Here is a 13,312-nt window from a genome sequence, read left to right on the forward strand (position 1 = left end):
ACCTCACTCCTGTTCCTCTCTCTCTCCATCCACCGGTTTTTCATTATTCTACCATGGCATTTTCAGGGTAACTTGTTCATGACAAAAAAGGCCATGTTCTGTCTGATTGCATTATGACTACACTGAATTAACTGCCCAAAAAAAAATAGTGAATTAAAAATTAAATGCATCCCAAGATCCAACTTTGAGGTTACTGCTGTTATGATCTGTAAATCTGGGATCTCTTGTGTTTTTAAATGCAAGGTGTTGTGTGCCTTTTCCTGGTAGATCTGAATAACTCACCTCAGATAAGGAGCCTACGACTGATCAGAGGTAAACTTTGTGAACCAGTGAGTTTATTGGGGTGACTTACAGGAGTATGGGTGAGGGGTTACATATAGGAGAACAGAACCCAAAGCAACAGCATCACTGAGAAGCCCATCTTAGCATGGCTGACAGTTCGTGAAAGTGCGGTCCCTTTGGCACCCTGTGCTTACAGGCATCTTGGCTGGTGGGAGAGTCTCTGCTGCCCCACAAATGTTACTGCTGATACAACCTTGTGAATCTTGGAAGTTTCAGGAACTTCCTGAGACTTGTACGTTTTATTCACTTCCTGAATCTTAGGGATCCTCTCTTCAGAATGGAATGTTTCAATTGGGCAGACACTGCCCCTACAACAAAAGCATTTTAAGTATCTGGTATCAATGCAAATAATTTTTAAAAATCTCATTCTCAGCAGGCATCAATCAAATGTTTGATTACTTGCTCTATTTTTTATGCATTATGAAAGGAATCTTAAATTCTGTTCAGAGTTTGAAACTCCCTAATCTCTATTCCTAGAGTGTAGAATTACTGTGACCTAAGAAGAAAGATTTACTTCATCTTCAGTAAAGCACATTTTCAGAAACTGCCTAAACAGTGTTGTAAACCCAAGACCATACATTTTAAAGTCATCACCAACTGTATTCAACAAGAAAAACACTATAACTGAAAATAACAGTAATATGAGAGCTGAAAACCTCATTTTTCTCTCATTTCCCTCATATAAGTAGGAGCAGAAGTATTTTTTGAAGTGCTGCTACATTTGCATTTATTTACACTGAGTGATATACAAATCAGATTTATATAATTTATGGTCCAAGGACCAAATTTGGGAAAATGTCTAGAACTTGCTGTTTGTAGGCACCATAAATTATATGTGACCAGGAAAAAGCATTTGAAAAGAAAGGGCTATTTAGTCTGAGTTAAGCTGTAATGCTCCAAGCCCTCGTGGCTTTAAGAAGGGCTCACTGCCAGCTGATTCACTCACCCCTCAGGCTGGGCGGAGAGGTACTTAGAATCCCTGCACCCTGCACTGGCAGAGCTTCAGACCCCAAGAATGAGAAACAAACAGCCTCGACAGAAACATGGGCTAGTTCTTAGAGTTGTTGCATATTGGTGACAGTCATTTCCACTCAAGTGCATTGTTCAGAGGAAGTCAAATGGCCCCCTCCTTCGGTGAGTGGTAGATGAAATCAGCTCCTTGAGAGAGATGAAGGAGATCTGAGCAGAATAATGTGAGTCAGTATAGAAAAAAAAGGAAAGCATGACAAGCTTGGATGATATATTGTTAATTTACAACAGCATACTATTGAATTCCTATTATTCCTACTCCTGTTATTCTGTTTGGTTAAAGTAGAACCCAAAATATTAGCAAAGGTTACCTTTAAGTCAACTCAAAACCAGCACAGGTTCAAACTACACGAAATTCCAGCAGAGTGAACTTTAAAAGGAGAGTTTGAGTGTGAACCGAATACAGTTAGCACTAATAATGTATTGGTAAAAGCCAGAGCGCACACAGAGAAAAGAAAAATCAGTCTCTCTCTGTCTCTGCTTCTCTCTGCCATCCCCCCGCATAAAATAAATTCCATATACATAAAGAAAACAGTTTATTTAGAATAAGAAGAGGTAGATCTAGGACAAAAAGGTTTTTACAAAACCTAAGAAAAATGGTGTCCTTGACTGAGCTAAGACAGGTTTGGAGAAAATGGGATTGACCTTGTTTAAGAACTCGAAGATATGACATCAGAATTGGAATTCAGTGATGAAAGCTATACTAACGCAGTATGGCATAGTTCTTTGGGGGAAATTCTTTTATCTTATTATATTTTATTATTATCTCTTAGAAGTCTGTTTGTTTTCTAATGAGAGACAGAAAAGGAGTGAACGCAGATGGGAGGGGAGGTGGGAGAAGCTAGGGGAGGAGGGAGGGGAAACAAGAATCAGTTTTTGTATAATCTGAGGAAAAAAAAACTATCTTCAATAAAAGGAAAAGAAAAGATGTTAGAATGAGCTACCAAAAAATATACAGGATGATGAAAAGGTTAGGAGTATGCCTGAGAAAGGAAGGAAGGAAGGAAGGAAGGAAGGAAGGAAGGAAGGAAGGAAGGAAGGACAAAATTGAAGAAACCATCTTGCAAACAGAAAAAAAAAAAAAAATCAAGGAAATAACGGGTGAACAGGAGCTAATACACGAGGCAACTAACTGAATTGGCAGCTCAAAATGACCCTGAGCAATGACTCAAACGAACGATATCCAAAATATTTCCAAACATAGAAATCTGATCACACTTTAGCAGGAAAATAAAGCAGAAAAAGAACTCAAAGTAAGACACCCCCTCCCCCGTCAACGAAATTACTGAATTTAGACTGCACTGTGTGAAGCAACTCAATAAACTAAAAATTAATCATAGAGCAAGAGCGGGAAGGGGCTTTGAGAGCGCACGTGTCTAAGAACGTCTTAGGCTGAAGAAGTGGCATTAAGGAGTAGGCGGAAACAGATAAAAGCCCAAAGCCTCTGCACGCAGCCCCGTGCTCCGCCTCCGGCCTCCTCCACATGTCTGTCGGATGGCGCGGCTTCTCCATGTGTGGCCTCGCGCATCCCCAATACCAAACATGAGGAAATGCAAGCAAATGTCCTGCACTTATAAACTTACGAAATTAGGAGAGACATCTAGGGAATGGGTAAATAGCTGAATCTTCTTCAATAGTTCAATTAACAAATCTAAGAGTTACTTCTTTGAATTAGCAAAAAGGTGTGCTGACTAACCAATGAATGGAGAAGAAACTATAGTCAGATAAAATAAATATACCAAGAAATAAGACACAGCCCTGAGAAACCATTGTTACAGTTTGTAACAACTAAGATTAATAAGTCAAAATAAAATATTCTAGAACCATCCTAGTAGACGCAATCTATCCCATTCATTTAGGATCCACTCTCAATACTAAAAGCTCCGAGAAAATGGAAGAGTATGTTGTTGGAATTTCTGTATAAACACAAACAAAACAAACACACACACACCCATCAATCCAGCATTGGGGCTTAACAGCTATGAGTAAACCATTTCCACTGACATCAAGACACTGTTGCTGGCTTTTGCCTGACTGAAACTGTCCTTAAAGTGCTAGCCAGTGAGTGACATAGCTGTTCATCTGAAATACTCAAACAGGGCTGGGGAGCTTGCTTGGTGAGCCGAACATCTGCCGTGCAGGCACCAGGATCTCCCCACATAAAAGGCAGGTGTGCCTGCAACCTCGTGGTAGGGTGGTGGGCAGAGGGAGACAGGCATCTGCCAGGCAAGAGCTCAATGGCCCCCACTCCAGACTCTGAATGTGAGCTTCGGGTTCAGTGAGAGAAACTGATTCAAAATAAAATATGACAAAGAAGTGACAGAGAAAGACATCAGCCTCTGGCCTCCATGGGCACACCCACCCACTCACCTACTGATGCCCTCCATGGGCACGTGTACGCGTGCGCGCGCGTGCACACACACACACACACACACACACACACACACACACACACACACACTGACATATACAGAGAGAACCCCAAACTATGCAATGCTGGGAATTAAGGAATATTTTATGGGTACGAGATTTAATTCAAGGTCTGAGACTATAGGTCAGTGGTAGAGTGCTTGTCTAACATGCACAGGGCCCCAGGTTCAATCCCCAGTATCGCCAGTGGGGGGTGGGTGGGTGGGTGGAGGGGTGGGGGATGGAGATGGGGGACTCTTAAAATACACAATTCAAAGCAGGGCAAGGTGGCTCACAGCTGTACTCCAAACACTGAAGAGGCAAAAACCAAAACCAAAACAAACAAACAAACAAAAAAAAAAAACCAAAAAACTGGTACGAGCTTGAGGCCTGTTTGAGCTATACCGCGAGTTCCAGGGCACCCTAGACTGGAATTAGACCCACTCTCAAAAGAAAAGCAAGAGCTCCCCAAAACAAGACAACTTAGAAGGACATAAAATACCATAAATGTATACAGGACCTCCAGGAACAAGCTCTCTTGAGTACGTACAAAGATTCACAGAAGTAGCTATTATGACTGCGTTTTCCATGTGCTCCGCTCTGTTCTGAGTGCCGTACAAATCTTCAGCTAACCGCCTCAGCACCGGGTTGAGGTAACACTTTCATATCCCTCTTTGTACAAATGGTGAAAGTGAGGCTGGAAGGGACCTACGTAATGGGTTAGTCTTGGGCACAGGCAAGGTGACTGGCTGCAGCCTATGAACACACCCATGACACACGTACACACAGGCGTGCCCACTGCCACACTGTCACAGAGCACAACTCAAACATGTACTCATAAGGCGAGTGAGGAATGTGTCAGGGGTGCACCTCAGCCCAATGCTGTGTGCAGCCCTCACGTTGGTTTCGTCACAGAGGTGCAGGTGCTGGGAAAGGGATCTGGGGCTTTGCACACACCAGGCTGCACTTTTTCTATTCTGAGCTACATTCTCAGCTCTCAGCTTCTAAATTTGGTGGGTGGGGAAAGAATAAAGTCGGGAAAAGAAGAGCAGACAAAGAGCCGGAACCTCTATTTGGAGTCACTCTTAAACTGAACGTAACATTGTAAGACACTTGCTGACCACATGCTGACACTTGAACACAACCCCTCTAAAATCATAACGGGACTTTCAAGAACTTGGAAATATTCTAAAGTTCACGTGTGAAAACAAACATGTAAGACCAGGAATGAAAAAAATCCTAAAAAATAAGAGCAATCCTACTCTGCCATACTTTCAAGCTATTTAGCAGCTTAGGGAATAAAGACAGGTCAGTAGAAAAAAAAAATCAGAGATTCTATTAAAACAACAACAATAACAAAAACCAGTGAGACTATTACTTTCAGTTATTTTTTTCTCTCTAACCTTTTTTTTTATTATTAATTTATTCTTGTTACATCTCAATGTTTATCCTATCCCTTGTATCCTCCCATTCCTCCCCCCCCCTCCCATTTTCCCATTATTCCCCTTCCCTATGACTGTTCCTGAGGGGGATTACGTCCCCCTATATATTCTCATAGGGTATCAAGTCTCTTCTTGGCTACTTGCTGTCCTTCCTCTGAGTGCCACCAGGTCTCCCCCTCCAGGGGACATGGTCAAATGTGAGGCACCAGAGTACGTGAGAAAGTCGTATCACACTCTCCACTCAACTGTGGAGAATATTCTGACCATTGGCTAGATCTGGGAAGGGGTTTAAAGTTTACCTCCTGTATTGTCCTTGGCTGGTGCCTTAGTTTGAGCGGGACCCCTGGGCAGTTATTTTTTTTAAGCTGATACCTTACTTTGAGCCAAATATATATATTACAAAACTCTTAAACTTTGAAAGGTAAAACAAACTCCATAAAAACATTAGGAAAAAGTAGTAGACAAAGATGAATTATGCTGGATAGAGACTAACTTATTAATAATGGTACCCGAACCAAATCTTTGAAAAATATTAATTTGACAAAGGTTTAATGTTTTTAATATCTAAATGTTCCTGAGGGCAGTGGTGGAATGTGCCTTTAATCCCAGTACTCCAATAACCAATAGGGTGCCCTAAGGTCTTTGCTCTTTCCATAAAAGCTTAAATTGGACAAGAATAATTAAAAAAAATTTTTTTTTTTGCTAAGGAAATCATGAGGCATGTGAAAGACAAACACATAGTGAGACACATAGACAGAGGCTAGCCCCTCCACTTAATTTCAAATATATTTGTGCTCTTTTTACAATGGGTATAAATTAGCTTTGGAATCACTCATAATAAAGCCATTTCCATTTGAAAAGGGTATCTCTTTGGAATTATAGAATTTGATTCAAGTTTTTAAAGTTACCCTATGGTTGGCTTTACAAATTTGTGTATTTGACCAAAAAAAAAAAAAAAAAAAAAAAAAAAATCAGGACCAAATGCCCCAAAGAATGACTATACGTTAAATGAAAATTTAAATTTTCTAAATAATTTAAAACCTAGAAATACGTTGTGTGGATAAATATAAATCAAATGTGTTGAAACGCATTTGAGTTTCACTGTGTTTCTGTGTAGTAAGTACCACAAAGAAGGTGATAACGGTGGATGACAGGGTAGGCCCACATTCCATGGCGCACTACCTGGATTGGTAATATGGGATCGGTGCAAGAGAAACGTGAAATACATGCACAGCGTGGATAAAAGTGTGTGTGTGCGCGCGCGCGCCTAAATCATTGATTAACGATTGATTTGGGAGGGCCCAGACCACTGTGCGCAGGGGCGTGGTCCTGGGTTAATGAGAGAACAAGCTGAGCAAGCCAGTAAGGAGCATTCCACCACGGGATGCCTCGGTTTCTTCAGGTTGCCTCGTGAGCTCCTGCCCTGCCTCTCCTCAACCAAGGACTGCAATTTCTAAGACGAAGTAAAGCATTCCCTCCCAAGTTGCTTTAGGTCCGACTTTTATCACTGCAACAGAAACCAAATTACCACAGTATGTTATACTCACGGGTATACTTAGGATAGCATAAAGAACAAATTGCGAATCAATTTCCAAGCCTTGTGGCCTTTCAAAATCATAAAAGGAAACATGATTATATATATATATATATACATATATATATATACATATATATATCATAACTTCAGCCACATGTAGGGAAATCGCTGCATCACTCCACAAGTTACATTAAAAACAAAACCAAAAACAAAACCCCAGATCTGACCCACTAAGGAAAAGGAACTCCTCATTCCGCTCCACTTACGGCTTCCCTGTAGTAAAAGGCCACATAATAAAGGCTTTCTCTTTCCCTATCCCAAACTGCCTCTTGTTTTCATTGTTAATGTCTGGTTTGGGTTTTGAGATAGTGTGGGAAAGACTGAAAGCTTTGTCACAGGTGAAAGCAGTCTTGGTGGGCTTTACGCTTGGACACCCCATGGATACCCTGAGATAGACTGGGTGGAGCCATCCTGGGCCTGGAATTCAGGAAGCAGACCTGGGGACTCCACCTGGACTATTGTTTTTCTAATCGACCCTCAATGGGAGAAGGAGATCGCCCTTTGCACGCATGCACGCACGCACATGACACAGACAGGCGGAGAGGAGAGAGCAGCAGCAGGTTCAGACCAGGCTTGAACGCACGTGGATCAGCGAACAGGCTGAACCAGCACGCAGGCCAGAGACACCTAAGGACCCTTCTCGGAACAGATACCAGAAGGTCCACTCTTTTTTTCCCTTTAACCTTGTTTCCCTCTTGTATAAGCTAGTTGGGTTGTATAATAAAGTTTAATTGTTAAGAAACAGAGCCTACAAGATAGGGTCTCACTTTGTGGCCCAGGCTGGCCTAGAACCCAGATCCTCCTGTCCAAGTCTGTGTGTGTGCAAAGGCTTGCAGTGTGCCACCGTGACACATTGCTTCTAGTTCTAGCCACTGTTAAGTCTTCCTCAATGATTTACAAGTTCATTGTTCTAATTATTTATTTGTGATGGTTCATGTGGATGTCTCTGAACATTCTCTTAAATCTGCCGTTTTCTAAGAACAAACCTCTGTGAAATTACAGTGTGTTGTATTTACCTGAAAACCGTAATTTGAACTAATGCATTACTAATTGGGACATATGCCCTTAAATTTAATAATTGTATTTTCTGTTCAACCTAATTTAATTTTTCTACTTGAGATGAAATTTGTGACAATTCAAATAACTGTCACAGACACTGAGGCATCTATGACCATACTCCCCTGATCATGCCCTGTCTCCTCTGGTCTGGAAGTTATTCAGGGCCAGGCCCGGTTAGCACTAGGGTGGGAGAGATTACAGAAAGACTTCTTGTCCTGAGCCAACTGTATGACTCCTACCCCAGGCCACCCTTTTCCAGACAGCAATTAGCTTTATAATTAACAAAGCATACATCGCTTTTTAATCATTTTTCAATGAGTTAAAAGATAACACAAAGTTTTAGCGGAGGCTGAGCACAGTGGCAATCCCAACACGAAGGAGGTTTGCAGGTCTGAGGCCAGACTGGGGCTACAAGTCAAAACAAGGAAATAGGCAGGTGTGGCCTTTAACCCCATCACTCGGGAGTAGAAAGCAGACTGACTGATGTCTAGGAGTTCGAGGCCAGCCTACTTTACATAGTAAGTTCTTGGCCAGCCAGAACTACATGGTGAGGCTTTGTCTCAAAACAGCAAAAGAAGCCAGGTGTGGTGTGCACACCTTTAATCCCAGCACTTGGGAGGCAGAGGCAGAAGGACTTCCGTGAGTTCGAGGCCAGCCTGGTCGAAAAGTGAGTTCCAGGACAGCCAATGCTGTTACACGGAGAAATCCTGTCCCAAAAATAACAAAAACAAACAGAAAAACCCAACAGCAAAAGGACAAACCCCTAGAAGACACTCTCTGACCCAATGCTTGAAGTAACTGAACAATAAAAAAAATTATGTGAGGTCAGAATGCTAAGAGGAGAAGAGCACGCCCTTCCATCCGCTCCCTCTGTCCTGTCAGGAGAAAGGTGGCGGGAAAAGTGCCAGGCGCTGAGCTGTGTGAGTTGAGCCTGTCCAGCACTTTCTTCCCATTCAGAGGAACGCTGCACTTTGACTCTGTATAAATGAGGAAAATGGAACCTAGGAAGTCAATGAACGCAACCCTCAGTTGGCCTCTTCTGGCTGTTTGCTATCAGAGCCTTCAGAGAAAGTCACTTTTGGGAAGGGACTGGTATCTGTTGAGGCTAAGAAAACCTTGGGAACAGAGGCTGGGGAGTAGTTAACATGAGAGAACCACCACAGGACTCTGATGGGCACACAGGCCACAGTGGTACTGTCCTCTGGTTTTGCTAGTACTCTTGTTTTAAAGATCTAGCCAGTGGGGGCTGGAGAGATGGCTCAGTGGTTAAGAGCATTGACTGCTCTTCTAAAGGACGCAGGTTCAATTCCAGCACCCACATGGCAGCTCACAACTGTCTGTAACTCCAAGATCTGGTACCCTCACACAGACATACATGCAGGCAAAACACCAATGCACACACAATAAAAGTAAATAAATTATATAAAAAAAATCTAGCCAATGGACAGGACATTCTCCACGGTTATGTGGAGAGTGGGGACTGACTCCGACATGAACTCTGGTGCCCCATATTTGACCACCTCCCCTTGGTGGGGAGCCCTGATGGCACTCAAAGAAAGAATAAGCAGGCCACCAAGATGAGACTTGATAGCCTATGACCATATAGAGGGGAAGGAGTTCCCCCTCAGTCATAGACCTAGGGGAAGGGAATAGAGTGAAAGCGGGAGGGAGGGAGGAATGGGAGGATACAAGTGATGGGATAACAACTGAGTTGTAATCTGAATTAAAAAAAAAAAAGACCGATCTCTCACTTTTGCATTCACTCTTGGGTGTGGACCTTGGATGACATCTTAAGACGGAAAAGCAACCCGAGCAGTTGTCCTGAGGATGCTACAGGCCAGAACAACAGGAAACAAAAACTTGAGCACTATTCTGTGACCTTAAAATTCCTACATTCTTGTCCAGTTTGCACAGACTCTTAATCAGGCAGCATGTGACCCTGGAGGTGGCCTATTTTCTGGAGGCATTTTCTGTCAAAATCACCATTCTCCACATGACCTGATGGGTGCTGGCCGGTGACTAAAGTTCAAAAGGTCCCTCTAGTGACCCTTGCACACTGTAGAAACCAAGTGGATCGGCTATTCCTTAAGTGTTTTTTGAACAGAGTTGGCATGCGATTAACTCCATTGGCTAAGCGTTGGAAGGAACCGAAGGCTGTGGTGCATGTCATGCACTCATGCCCACAGCGTCACAATCCCAAGCGCAGAAACCACCTCAGCATCCACCAGCACAGGCATAGATAAAGAAAGTATGAGGTTTTTCATAGAATGGAATATTACTTAGTCTTAAAGAGAAATTCTTTTATAAAAAGATTTATTTTTATATGCACTGTCTGTATGTACACCTGAAAACTAGTAGAGGGCATCAGATCCCATTACAGATGGCTGTGAGCCACCATGTGGTTGCTGGGAGTTGAACTCAGGACCTCTGGAAGAACAGACAGTGCTCTTTTTTTTTTTTGTTTTTCGAGACAGCGTTTCTCTGTGTAGCTTTGGCTGTCCTAGACTCACTTTGTAGACCAGGCTGGCCTCAAACTCAGAGCGATCCACCTGCCTCTGCCTCCCGAGTGCTGGGATTAAAGGTGTGCGCCACCAGTGCTCTTAACCGCTGAGTCACCTCCCTAGCCCCAAGAAAGGAAATTCTAACATGCACGACAACATAGATGTATATATATTAGAATTCTCTAGAGTCACAGAACATATGGAATGAATCTCTTTCAAAATACACGTAATTTATTGGAACGACATACAGGCTGCAGTCCAACCAATCCAACAATGGCCAGCCGTGAATGGAAAGTCCAACACTATAGAATTTGCTCTGGTCCCACAAGGCGGGATGTCTCAGCTGGTCTTCTGTGTAAGCTGGACTCCCAGAGAAGTAAGCTCCGAGGCCAGTGAAGGACTGAGTGTGCTAGCAAGGTGAGGTCAACCGGGCCAAGACCAAAAGCTCCCTTCTATGTGGACTTCCAACAGAAGGTGTGGCCCAGATTAAAGGTGTGTCTCCCCTCTCAAGATCTGAATTAAAAGCAGGCATGGTGGTACACACCTGTAATCCCTGGGAGGCTGAGGCAGGTGGATCTCTGTGAGTTTGAGGCCAGGCTAGTCTACAAGGGTACACAGAGAAACCCTGTCTCAGAGAAAGCCAGAGGGGGTGGGGGATGAGGGGAGAAGGAGTGGGGGGGGGAGGGGAGGGGAGGGGTGGGAAATGATCTGAATTAAAGGCCTGTGTCTCCCAACCTCAAGATCCAGATCAAAGGTGTGTGACCTCTACCACAAAGGTCAGGACTAGAAGTGGATTCATCCACCTCAGACCAAGCAGATCGCTCACAGGCGTGCAGGCCACATCTAGATTGTAGTTCCTTCCTCATGTAGCCAAGCTGGCAACCAAGGACAGCCATCACAATGGATGAGCCCTGAGGACAACAGGACACATGACACAAGCAGCTACAAAAGGGCAAGTGCTGCATGGTGCTGTTCCTACTGGAGAGCTGGAGTCAGCAGAATTATACAGAAAACAGGCGTGGTGGCCGCCAGGTTTCTCAGGGGATCGGAAATGCAATCCATGGGCCGGAAATGCAATCTGTGCTTACGGGACTGGGTCTATAATTCCACTTTGGAAAATGAAAAGAGTCTGTGGATGGATGTTGACTATGAACTCACTCGGTGCCACAAAACTTTACACATGAAAATGTAAGTTATATGTGAAGTGATGTGTGTGTGTGTGTGTGTGTCTGTGATCACCACAAAAATTTCCCCCCATGATCAGCTAGGCTGGCTTGCACACGTGTAACAGGCAGCGTTTTACACTAATTTGCAGGCAGATTTCATCACCTCGCAATCTTTCCTATTAGAGTTGCCACTCCAGCCTGCGTCACGTCCCCACTTGTTCCCAAACATGCCCTGATCTCTGTTTATTTGACATGACTCTACAGCCCCTCTGAGGGAAAGGGGCAATATGACTTTTGTCATTGTGGTTATACAGCACGAGCCACAAACACCACTCAGGACGTGCACAGAGCTTACCATGTCAGTTAGATTTCGGCTTCTCCATTATGCCCACTAGGCACAGTTGACTGTGCACACAAGCTGCCTGCAGATAACCACTCCCACGCCAATTACTGTATCTGCTTGAAGATAACCCAAAATACAATTACAAATGAATTACAAACTCCAGGTTCTTATCTGCTCAGAAGTCACTGGAGGAAGAAGAAGAAGAAGAAGAAGAAGAAGAAGAAGAAGAAGAAGAAGAAGGAGAAGGAGAAGGAGAAGGAGAAGGAGAAGGAGAAGGAGAAGGAGAAGAAGAAGAAAAAAGGCTATACAAAGTTCAACATTCCCAAGAGAAAGCCTCCTAAAAAAAGACCTGCCAGGCTACTAATGGACCCCAAGGGGCCTTAGGGCATTATTAGGTTTTATCCTTCCTGGTGCTGTATTACCCATGAGGAATGGGGAAGACATGACAGCATCAGTTCTTTCAAAACACAGCTGACAGATCAGCCTGGCTGCGGAGAGCTACAGCACCTGCCACCTACTAATTTACTGGTCATCATCTAGCTTAATTACCGACATCTCGTGGTCAGAATTTTTAGAAACTGCCACCCTTCTAGAACAACAAGGTTCATGGTGACTGTTACGCACACGCGAAGCTGGGGACCAGCCTAAGTGGTTCCTTTTGATTCCTGCTCTCTCACTGTTAGCTCATGGGAGGAAGAGCTGGCATATGAGGGCTCCTGCAAGGAGTTCAGCCCATGAACTCATTTAACTGAGTTCTGCTCACCTTTGTGGGTGCTTAGTGCTGAGCTCAGGGGCCTACTGTGCGCTCCCCTCCTCAGCTCAGGCTTTAGAGGTCCCCCTGAAACTGCACAGAGGAGGGGCTGGGGATACGCATGCCTCTACACTGTGCACAAGGACATGTATCTTGCCCTGATGTTTTATTTTTACATTAAAAAAAAAATCTCATGGATTATAAAAGCAATGCCAACTCATATTAGAAATCTGATCCAAGCTGGGTGAAGTGGCACATGCCTGTAATCCCAGCACTCAGGGAGACAGAGGCAGGTGGATCTCTGTGAGTTTGAGGCCAGCCTGGTCTACAAAGCAAGTCCAGGAAAGCCAATATTATGCAGAGAAACCCTGTCTCAAAAAACAAAAACCAAACCAAACAAAACAACCAAACAATCAAAAAAAGAAAAAAAGAAATATGATCCAAGATAAGAGAATGATCAAATCAAATACCACCCTAATTATGATTATTTTAAGCTGCATTTGATGGTACACACCTATAATCCTAGCACTTGGGAGGTTGAGGCAGAAGGATTATTGCTATCTTGAAACTAGCCTAGGCTATAATAGTGAATGGATGAGCCTAACATTATCCAGTGAGACTCTTGTCTCAGAAACAAAACAAAACCAACCAACCAAATGCCACCCCCCCACAA

Source organism: Acomys russatus, chromosome 24, assembly GCF_903995435.1.
Source record: "Acomys russatus chromosome 24, mAcoRus1.1, whole genome shotgun sequence".
Taxonomy (NCBI): Eukaryota; Metazoa; Chordata; class Mammalia; order Rodentia; family Muridae; genus Acomys; species Acomys russatus.